Source organism: Rhinoderma darwinii, chromosome 13 (genome assembly GCF_050947455.1).
Source record: "Rhinoderma darwinii isolate aRhiDar2 chromosome 13, aRhiDar2.hap1, whole genome shotgun sequence".
Lineage (NCBI taxonomy): Eukaryota > Metazoa > Chordata > Amphibia > Anura > Rhinodermatidae > Rhinoderma > Rhinoderma darwinii.
In genome coordinates this window covers 63,979,572-63,993,953 of record NC_134699.1, presented here as the reverse complement: position 1 = coordinate 63,993,953, position 14,382 = coordinate 63,979,572, and the positions used below count along the sequence as shown (strand labels likewise).

At 43.0% G+C, this 14,382-nt stretch overlaps 1 protein-coding gene across 1 annotated transcript in view; it reads left to right on the top strand.

Moving 5' to 3' along the window:
- The window catches only part of STX8 (syntaxin 8), a 244,015-nt gene that overhangs the window by 74,560 nt on the left and 155,073 nt on the right, over positions 1–14,382 (top strand). The gene's annotated exons all lie outside the window — the stretch shown is intronic.

Sequence of the window (14,382 nt, the reverse complement as noted above, 5' to 3'; positions counted from 1 at the left end):
CATAATAACCTCACCAACCTGTACATTATATATATATACAGACACCGGGCGACCATAATAACCCCACCAACCCGTACATTATATATATACAGACACCGGGCGACCATAATAACCCCACCAACCCGTACATTATATATATATATACAGACACCGGGCGACCATAATAACCCCACCAACCCGTACATTATATATATATATACAGACACCGGGCGACCGTAATAACCCCACCAACCTGTACATTATATATATATACAGACACCGGGCGACCATAATAACCCCACCAACCCGTACATTATATATATACAGACACCGGGCGACCATAATAACCCCACCAACCCGTACATTATATATATACAGACACCGGGCGACCATAATAACCTCACCAACCCGTACATTATATATATATATACAGACACCGGGCGACCATAATAACCCCACCAACCTGTACATTATATATATATATATACAGACACCGGGCGGCCATAATAACCCCACCAACCCGTACATTATATATATACAGACACCGGGCGACCGTAATAACCCCACCAACCCGTACATTATATATATACAGACACCGGGCGACCATAATAACCTCACCAACCCGTACATTATATATATACAGACACCGGGCGGCCATAATAACCTCACCAACCCGTACATTATATATATATACAGACACCGGGCGACCATAATAACCCCACCAACCTGTACATTATATATATATACAGACACCGGGCAACCATAATAACCCCACCAACCTGTACATTATATATATATACAGACACCGGGCGACCATAATAACCCCACCAACCCGTACATTATATATATACAGACACCGGGCGACCATAATAACCCCACCAACCCGTACATTATATATATACAGACACCGGGCGACCATAATAACCCCACCAACCTGTACATTATATATATACAGACACACTGGGCGACCATAATAACCCCACCAACCCGTACATTATATATATACAGACACCGGGCGACCATAATAACCCACCAACCCGTACATTATATATATATATATACAGACACCGGGCGGCCATAATAACCTCACCAACCCGTACATTATATATATATACAGACACCGGGCGACCATAATAACCCCACCAACCCGTACATTATATATATATACAGACACCGGGCGACCATAATAACCCCACCAACCCGTACATTATATATATACATACACCGGGCGGCCATAATAACCCCACCAACCCGTACATTATATATATACAGACACCGGGCGACCATAATAACCCCACCAACCCGTACATTATATATATACAGACACCGGGCGACCATAATAACCCCACCAACCTGTACATTATATATATATACAGACACCGGGCGACCATAATAACCCCACCAACCCGTACATTATATATATATACAGACACCGGGCGACCATAATAACCCCACCAACCCGTACATTATATATATATATACAGACACCGGGCGACCATAATAACCCCACCAACCCGTACATTATATATATATATATACACAGACACCGGGCGACCATAATAACCTCACCAACCCGTACATTATATATATATACAGACACCGGGCGACCATAATAACCCCACCAACCTGTACATTATATATATACAGACACCGGGCGACCGTAATAACCCCACCAACCTGTACATTATATATATATACAGACACCGGGCGACCATAATAACCCCACCAACCCGTACATTATATATATACAGACACCGGGCGACCATAATAACCCCACCAACCTGTACATTATATATATACAGACACCGGGCGACCATAATAACCCCACCAACCCGTACATTATATATATATATATATATATACAGACACCGGGCGACCATAATAACCCCACCAACCCGTACATTATATATATACAGACACCGGGCGACCATAATAACCCCACCAACCCGTACATTATATATATATATACAGACACCGTGCGACCATAATAACCCCACCAACCCGTACATTATATATATATACAGACACCGGGCGACCGTAATAACCCCACCAACCTGTACATTATATATATATATATATACAGACACCGGGCGACCATAATAACCCCACCAACCCGTACATTATATATATACAGACACCGGGCGACCATAATAACCCCACCAACCCGTACATTATATATATATACAGACACCGGGCGACCATAATAACCCCACCAACCTGTACATTATATATATATACAGACACCGGGCAACCATAATAACCCCACCAACCCGTACATTATATATATACAGACACCGGGCGACCATAATAACCCCACCAACCTGTACATTATATATATATATACATACAGACACCGGGCGACCATAATAACCCCACCAACCCGTACATTATATATATACAGACACCGGGCAACCATAATAACCCCACCAACCTGTACATTATATATATACAGACACCGGGCGACCATAATAACCCCACCAACCCGTACATTATATATATACAGACACCGGGCGACCATAATAACCCCACCAACCCGTACATTATATATATATATATATACAGACACCGGGCGACCATAATAACCCCACCAACCTGTACATTATATATATATACAGACACCGGGCAACCATAATAACCCCACCAACCTGTACATTATATATATATATATACAGACACCGGGCGACCATAATAACCCCACCAACCCGTACATTATATATATACAGACACCGGGCGACCATAATAACCCCACCAACCCGTACATTATATATATACAGACACCGGGCGACCATAATAACTCCACCAACCAGTACATTATATATATACAGACACCGGGCGACCATAATAACCTCACCAACCCGTACATTATATATATACAGACACCGGGCGACCATAATAACCTCACCAACCCGTACATTATATATATATATATACAGACACCGGGCGACCATAATAACCCCACCAACCTGTACATTATATATATATATACAGACACCGGGCGACCATAATAACCTCACCAACCCGTACATTATATATATATATATATATATACAGACACCGGGCGGCCATAATAACCCCACCAACCCGTACATTATATATATATACAGACACCGGGCGACCATAATAACCCCACCAACCCGTACATTATATATATATATACAGACACCGGGCGACCATAATAACCTCACCAACCCGTACATTATATATATATATACAGACACCGGGCGGCCATAATAACCCCACCAACCCGTACATTATATATATATATATACAGACACCGGGCGGCCATAATAACCCCACCAACCCGTACATTATATATATACAGACACCGGGCGGCCATAATAACCCCACCAACCCGTACATTATATATATACAGACACCGGGCGACCATAATAACCCCACCAACCCGTACATTATATATATACAGACACTGGGCGACCATAATAACCCCACCAACCTGTACATTATATATATACAGACACCGGGCGACCATAATAACCCCACCAACCCGTACATTATATATATATATATACAGACACCGGGCGACCATAATAACCCCACCAACCTGTACATTATATATATATATATATATATATATATATATATATATATATATACAGACACCGGGCGACCATAATAACCCCACCAACCTGTACATTATATATATACAGACACCGGGCGACCGTAATAACCCCACCAACCTGTACATTATATATATACAGACACCGGGCGACCATAATAACCCCACCAACCCGTACATTATATATATACAGACACCGGGCGACCATAATAACCCCACCAACCTGTACATTATATATATATACAGACACCGGGCAACCATAATAACCCCACCAACCTGTACATTATATATATATATACAGACACCGGGCGACCATAATAACCCCACCAACCCGTACATTATATATATACAGACACCGGGCGACCGTAATAACCCCACCAACCCGTACATTATATATATACAGACACCGGGCGACCATAATAACCCCACCTACCCGTACATTATATATATATATATATATATACAGACACCGGGCGGCCATAATAACCTCACCAACCCGTACATTATATATATATATACAGACACCGGGCGACCATAATAACCCCACAAACCGTACATTATATATATATATATACAGACACCGGGCGACCATAATAACCCCACCAACCTGTACATTATATATATATACAGACACCGGGTGGCCATAATAACCTCACCAACCCGTACATTATATATATACAGACACCGGGCGACCATAATAACCCCCCCAACCTGTACATTATATATATACAGACACCGGGCGACCATAATAACCCCACCAACCCGTACATTATATATATACAGACACCGGGCGACCGTAATAACCCCACCAACCCGTACATTATATATATACAGACACCGGGCGACCGTAATAACCCCACCAACCCGTACATTATATATACAGACACCGGGCGACCATAATAACCCCACCAACCCGTACATTATATATATATATATATATATATATACAGACACCGGGCGACCATAATAACCCCACCAACCCGTACATTATATATATACAGACACCGGACGACCATAATAACCTCACCAACCCGTACATTATATATATACAGACACCGGGCGACCATAATAACCCCACCAACCCGTACATTATATATATACAGACACCGGGCGGCCATAATAACCCCACCAACCTGTACATTATATATATACAGACACCGGGCGGCCATAATAACCCCACCAACCCGTACATTATATATATACAGACACCGGGCGACCATAATAACCCCAGCAACCTGTACATTATATATATACAGACACCGGGCAACCATAATAACCCCACCAACCCGTACATTATATATATATATACAGACACCGGGCGACCATAATAACCCCACCAACCCGTACATTATATATATACAGACACCGGGCGACCGTAATAACCCCACCAACCGTACATTATATATATACAGACACCGGGCGACCATAATAACCCCACCAACCTGTACATTATATATATACAGACACCGGGCAACCATAATAACCCCACCAACCCGTACATTATATATATACAGACACCGGGCGACCATAATAACCCCACCAACCTGTACATTATATATATACAGACACCGGGCAACCATAATAACCCCACCAACCCGTACATTATATATATACAGACACCGGGCGACCATAATAACCCCACCAACCCGTACATTATATATATACAGACACCGGGCGACCATAATAACCCCACCAACCGTACATTATATATATACAGACACCGGGCGACCATAATAACCCCACCAACCTGTACATTATATATATACAGACACCGGGCGACCATAATAACCTCACCAACCCGTACATTACATATATATATACAGACACCGGGCGACCATAATAACCCCACCAACCCGTACATTATATATATACAGACACCGGGCGACCATAATAACCTCACCAACCCGTACATTATATATATACAGACACCGGGCAACCATAATAACCCCACCAACCTGTACATTATATATATACAGACACCGGGCGACCATAATAACCCCACCAACCTGTACATTATATATATATATATATATATACAGACACCGGACGACCATAATAACCCCACCAACCAGTACATTATATATATATATACAGACACCGGGCGACCATAATAACCCCACCAACCCGTACATTATATATATACAGACACCGGGCGACCATAATAACCCCACCAACCTGTACATTATATATATATACAGACACCGGGCGACCATAATAACCCACCAACCCGTACATTATATATATACAGACACCGGGCGACCATAATAACCCCACCAACCTGTACATTATATATATATACAGACACCGGGCGGCCATAATAACCCCACCAACCTGTACATTATATATATATATACAGACACCGGGCGACCATAATAACCTCACCAACCCGTACATTATATATATATATACAGACACCGGGCGACCATAATAACCTCACCAACCCGTACATTATATATATATATATATATATATATATACAGACACCGGGCGACCATAATAACCTCACCAACCCGTACATTATATATATACAGACACCGGGCGACCATAATAACCCCACCAACCCGTACATTATATATATACAGACACCGGGCGACCGTAATAACCCCACCAACCTGTACATTATATATATATATACAGACACCGGGCGACCGTAATAACCCCACCAACCTGTACATTATATATATATACAGACACCGGGCGACCATAATAACCCACCAACCCGTACATTATATATATACAGACACCGGGCAACCATAATAACCCCACCAACCCGTACATTATATATATATACAGACACCGGGCGACCATAATAACCCCACCAACCTGTACATTATATATATATATATATATATATATATACAGACACCGGGCGACCATAATAACCCCACCAACCTGTACATTATATATATACAGACACCGGGCGACCATAATAACCCCACCAACCTGTACATTATATATATACAGACACCGGGTGGCCATAATAACCCCACCAACCTGTACATTATATATATACAGACACCGGGCGACCCTAATAACCTCACCAACCCGTACATTATATATATATATATATATATACAGACACCGGGCGACCATAATAACCTCACCAACCCGTACATTATATATATATATATATATATATATACAGACACCGGGCGACCATAATAACCTCACCAACCCGTACATTATATATATATATATATACAGACACCGGGCGACCATAATAACCTCACCAACCCGTACATTATATATATATATATATATATATACATACACGGGGCGACCATAATAACCCACCAACCCGTACATTATATATATATACAGACACCGGGCGACCATAATAACCCACCAACCCGTACATTATATATATACAGACACCGGGCGACCATAATAACCCCACCAACCTGTACATTATATATATATACAGACACCGGGTGGCCATAATAACCCCACCAACCTGTACATTATATATATATACAGACACCGGGCGACCATAATAACCTCACCAACCCGTACATTATATATATATATATATATATATACAGACACCGGGCGACCATAATAACCTCACCAACCCGTACATTATATATATATATATATACAGACACCGGGCGGCCGTAATAACCCCACCAACCCGTACATTATATATATACAGACACCGGGCGACCATAATAACCCCACCAACCCGTACATTATATATATACAGACACCGGGCGACCATAATAACCCCACCAACCTGTACATTATATATATATACAGACACCGGGCGACCGTAATAACCCCACCAACCCGTACATTATATATATACAGACACTGGGCGACCATAATAACCCCACCAACCTGTACATTATATATATATATATACAGACACCGGGCGACCATAATAACCCCACCAACCTGTACATTATATATATATACAGACACCGGGCGGCCATAATAACCCCACCAACCCGTACATTATATATATACAGACACCGGGCGACCATAATAACCTCACCAACCCGTACATTATATATATACAGACACCGGGCGACCATAATAACCCCACCAACCCGTACATTATATATATATACAGACACCGGGCGACCATAATAACCCCACCAACCCGTACATTATATATATACAGACACCGGGCGACCATAATAACCCCACCAACCCGTACATTATATATATATATATACAGACACCGGGCGACCATAATAACCCCACCAACCCGTACATTATATATATATACAGACACCGGGCGACCATAATAACCCCACCAACCCGTACATTATATATATACAGACACCGGGCGACCATAATAACCTCACCAACCTGTACATTATATATATACAGACACCGGGCGACCATAATAACCTCACCAACCCGTACATTATATATATACAGACACCGGGCGACCATAATAACTCCACCAACCCGTACATTATATATATACAGACACCGGGCGACCATAATAACTCCACCAACCGTACATTATATATATATATACAGACACCGGGCGACCATAATAACTCCACCAACCCGTACATTATATATATACAGACACCGGGCGGCCATAATAACCCCACCAACCTGTACATTATATATATACAGACACTGGGCGACCATAATAACCTCACCAACCCGTACATTATATATATATATATATACAGACACCGGGCGACCATAATAACCCCACCAACCTGTACATTATATATATATACAGACACCGGGCGACCATAATAACCTCACCAACCCGTACATTATATATATATATGCAGACACCGGGCGGCCATAATAACCCCACCAACCCGTACATTATATATATACAGACACCGGGCGACCATAATAACCCCACCAACCCGTACATTATATATATACAGACACCGGGCGACCGTAATAACCCCACCAACCCGTACATTATATATATACAGACACCGGGCGGCCATAATAACCCCACCAACCCGTACATTATATATATACAGACACCGGGCGACCATAATAACTCCACCAACCCGTACATTATATATATACAGACACCGGGCGGCCATAATAACCCCACCAACCTGTACATTATATATATACAGACACTGGGCGACCATAATAACCCCACCAACCCGTACATTATATATATATATATATATACAGACACCGGGCGGCCATAATAACCCCACCAACCCGTACATTATATATATATACAGACACCGGGCGACCGTAATAACCCCACCAACCCATACATTATATATATACAGACACCGGGCGACCATAATAACCCCACCAACCCGTACATTATATATATACAGACACCGGGCGACCATAATAACCCCACCAACCCGTACATTATATATATATATACAGACACCGGGCAACCATAATAACCCCACCAACCCGTACATTATATATATACAGACACCGGGCGACCATAATAACCTCACCAACCCGTACATTATATATATACAGACACCGGGCGACCGTAATAACCCCACCAACCTGTACATTATATATATACAGACACCGGGCGACCATAATAACCCCACCAACCCGTACATTATATATATACAGACACCGGGTGATCGTAATAACCCCACCAACCCGTACATTATATATATACAGACACCGGGCGACCGTAATAACCCCACCAACCTGTACATTATATATATACAGACACCGGGCGACCGTAATAACCCCACCAACCTGTACATTATATATATATACAGACACTGGGCGACCATAATAACCCCACCAACCCGTACATTATATATATACAGACACCGGGCGACCGTAATAACCCCACCAACCCGTACATTATATATATACAGACACTGGGCGACCATAATAACCCCACCAACCCGTACATTATATATATACAGACACCGGGCGGCCATAATAACCCACCAACCCGTACATTATATATATACAGACACCGGGCGGCCATAATAACCCCACCAACCCGTACATTATATATATATACAGACACCGGGCGACCATAATAACCCCACCAACCCGTACATTATATATATACAGACACCGGGCGACCATAATAACCCCACCAACCCGTACATTATATATATACAGACACCGGGCGACCATAATAACCCCCCCAACCTGTACATTATATATATACAGACACCGGGCGACCGTAATAACCCCACCAACCTGTACATTATATATATATATACAGACACCGGGCGACCATAATAACCCCACCAACCCGTACATTATATATATATATACAGACACCGGGCGACCATAATAACCCCACCAACCCGTACATTATATATATATACAGACACCGGGCGACCATAATAACCTCACCAACCCGTACATTATATATATATACAGACACCGGGCGACCATAATAACCTCACCAACCCGTACATTATATATATATACAGACACCGGGCGACCATAATAACCTCACCAACCCGTACATTATATATATACAGACACCGGGCAACCATAATAACCCCACCAACCTGTACATTATATATATATACAGACACCGGGCGACCATAATAACCCCACCAACCCGTACATTATATATATATACAGACACCGGGCGACCATAATAACCCCACCAACCTGTACATTATATATATACAGACACCGGGCGACCATAATAACCTCACCAACCCGTACATTATATATATATACAGACACCGGGCGACCATAATAACCCCACCAACCCGTACATTATATATATACAGACACCGGGCGACCGTAATAACCCCACCAACCCGTATATTATATATATACAGACACCGGGCGACCGTAATAACCCCACCAACCTGTACATTATATATATATACAGACACCGGGCGACCATAATAACCCCACCAACCTGTACATTATATATATACAGACACCGGGCGACCATAATAACCCCACCAACCTGTACATTATATATATATACAGACACCGGGCGACCATAATAACCTCACCAACCCGTACATTATATATATATATATATACAGACACCGGGCGACCATAATAACCCCACCAACCTGTACATTATATATATACAGACACCGGGCGACCATAATAACCCCACCAACCCGTACATTATATATATACAGACACCGGGCGACCATAATAACCTCACCAACCCGTACATTATATATATACAGACACCGGGCGACCATAATAACCCCACCAACCCGTACATTATATATATGCAGACACCGGGCGACCATAATAACCCCACCAACCTGTACATTATATATATATACAGACACCGGGCGACCATAATAACCCCACCAACCTGTACATTATATATATACAGACACCGGGCGACCATAATAACCCCACCAACCGTACATTATATATATACAGACACCGGGCGACCATAATAACCCCACCAACCTGTACATTATATATATATACAGACACCGGGCGACCATAATAACCCCACCAACCTGTACATTATATATATATACAGACACCGGGCGACCGTAATAACTCCACCAACCCGTACATTATATATATATATACAGACACCGGGCGACCGTAATAACTCCACCAACCCGTACATTATATATATATATACAGACACCGGGCGGCCATAATAACCCCACCAACCCGTACATTATATATATATATACAGACACCGGGCGACCGTAATAACCCCACCAACCCATACATTATATATATACAGACACCGGGCGACCATAATAACCCCACCAACCCGTACATTATATATATATATATACAGACACCGGGCGACCATAATAACCCCACCAACCCGTACATTATATATATATATATACAGACACCGGGCGGCCATAATAACCTCACCAACCCGTACATTATATATATACAGACACCGGGCGACCATAATAACCCCACCAACCCGTACATTATATATATATACAGACACCGGGCGACCATAATAACCTCACCAACCCGTACATTATATATATATACAGACACCGGGCGACCATAATAACCTCACCAACCCGTACATTATATATATATATATACAGACACCGGGCGACCATAATAACCCCACCAACCTGTACATTATATATATACAGACACCGGGCGACCATAATAACCTCACCAACCCGTACATTATATATATACAGACACCGGGCGACCATAATAACCCCACCTACCCGTACATTATATATATATACAGACACCGGGCGACCATAATAACCCCACCAACCTGTACATTATATATATACAGACACCGGGCGACCATAATAACCCCACCAACCCGTACATTATATATATATATATATACAGACACCGGACGACCATAATAACCCCACCAACCCGTACATTATATATATATATATACAGACACCGGGCGACCATAATAACCCCACCAACCTGTACATTATATATATATATATACAGACACCGGGCGACCATAATAACCTCACCAACCCGTACATTATATATATATACAGACACCGGGCGACCATAATAACCCACCAACCCATACATTATATATATACAGACACCGGGCGACCATAATAACCCCACCAACCCGTACATTATATATATATACAGACACCGGGCGACCATAATAACTCCACCAACCAGTACATTATATATATATACAGACACCGGGCGACCATAATAACCCCACCAACCCGTACATTATATATATACAGACACCGGGCGACCGTAATAACCCCACCAACCTGTACATTATATATATATACAGACACCGGGCGACCATAATAACCTCACCAACCCGTACATTATATATATATACAGACACCGGGCGACCGTAATAACTCCACCAACCCGTACATTATATATATATATACAGACACCGGGCGGCCATAATAACCCCACCAACCCGTACATTATATATATACAGACACCGGGCGACCGTAATAACCCCACCAACCCATACATTATATATATACAGACACCGGGCGGCCATAATAACCCCACCAACCCGTACATTATATATATATATACAGACACCGGGCGACCATAATAACCTCACCAACCCGTACATTATATATATACAGACACCGGGCGACCATAATAACCCCACCTACCCGTACATTATATATATACAGACACCGGGCGACCATAATAACCCCACCAACCTGTACATTATATATATACAGACACCGGGCGACCATAATAACCCCACCAACCCGTACATTATATATATATATATATACAGACACCGGACGACCATAATAACCCCACCAACCCGTACATTATATATATATACAGACACACACTTGAGTCCCATTATTATGAGCACCTCCTGCTTTAGGCTATGTTCACACGGAGTATTTTGCAGAGTTTTTTTACGCGGAAACCGCGTCGCAAAACTCGGCAAAAACGGCCCGAAAATGCCTCCCATTGATTTCAATGGGAGGCGTCGGCGTCTTTTTCCCGCGAGCAGTAAAACTGACTCGCGGGAAAAAGAAGCGATATGCCCTATCTTCGGGCGCTTCCGCCTCTGACCTCCCATTGACTTCAATGGGAGGCAGAGAAAGCGTTATTTCACGGTGTTTTATGCCTGCGGCGCTCAATGGCCGCGGGTGAAAAACGGCGCGAAAAACGGCGTGCAGGGAGAGGAAAATCTGCCTCAAACTTCCAAAACGGAATTTTGAGGCCGATATTCCTCCTCCAAAATACTCCGTGTGAACATAGCCTTAGACGTCGGCAGCGTGTAGCCCATGAAGGCAGTGATGTGTGGTGTGTGATGTGTGTTGGGTCGGCTTGGTGGGTATATAAGGTGTGGGATCGGCTGTCTGATCACATATCACTCGTTGTTGCCATGGGTAAAAGGGGCGATTTATCAGTTACAAAAAGGGCTGATTATCGGCTTTCGGGCCAGGGTGGCGGTATTTCTCACACAGCGCAGTTTGTGATCTGTTCGCGTGCTGCTGTGGTGACTGTGTATCGTGAGTGGACAATGGTATCATTGTGAATAACCGACGTGGAAACCACGGAGCACCACACGCCATTGAGTGAGAGGTGAACGTCGGCTACGAGGGCCGAACGACACGCTACAGTGGTGCAGATCACCGTCAAAATCAACCAGGGGGCGACCAGACGTGTCTTCTTTCACTGCACAATCACACTGTGCTGTGGATCATGCTGGGCTGGAACAATGAGAAGTGTATGACGCTGATTGGTCGCTGATTGCTCACTTATTGGTCACTGATTGGTCACTGATTGGTCACTGATTGGTCAGCGTCATACACTTCTCTTCACAACACGCAGTTGGTAAAAAGAAAAAACACGCCCAGTTGTCCATTGAGAAACTCATTAGCATAAATCTAAACTAGCTCATAACTTGCTCAAAAATGATTGTTTTTCAAAATAAAAACCACTGCTGTTATCTACACTACAGCGCCGATCAGATTATGTAGGAGACAGGGCACTTATAATCTGATGACAGACCCTCTTTAAGCTCTGGGGAAGTTTTTCCTGCCATTCTCTGGGCCCCTCATCCATGTGGACGGCTCTGAAGCGATTTTGGTATAAATCCATCGTTGCAGATCACGTCCCTCCTACATGCTGACTGTCTTCCCTGGGGCAGATGGAATCTTCCAGCAAGACAACGCGACATGTCACACGGCTAGAAATGTCAGACACTGGTTGTAAGACCCCGACCAAGACCTCCAAGTACTTCCCTGGCCCCCTAATTCTCCAGAATTGAACCCAATTGAGCATCTGTGGGACCTCGAGTGTCTTTTTCACTCTATGGATCCTCCACCCTCCAGTAAATGTGGGATGCACCGCAGTCAGCGGCGCCAGATACCTGAGACATTATCGCCACCCGGTGTGATATTTGTATATATGCGCGTGTGTGTGTGTGTGTGTGTGTGTGTGTGTGTGTGTATATATATATATATAGCTAT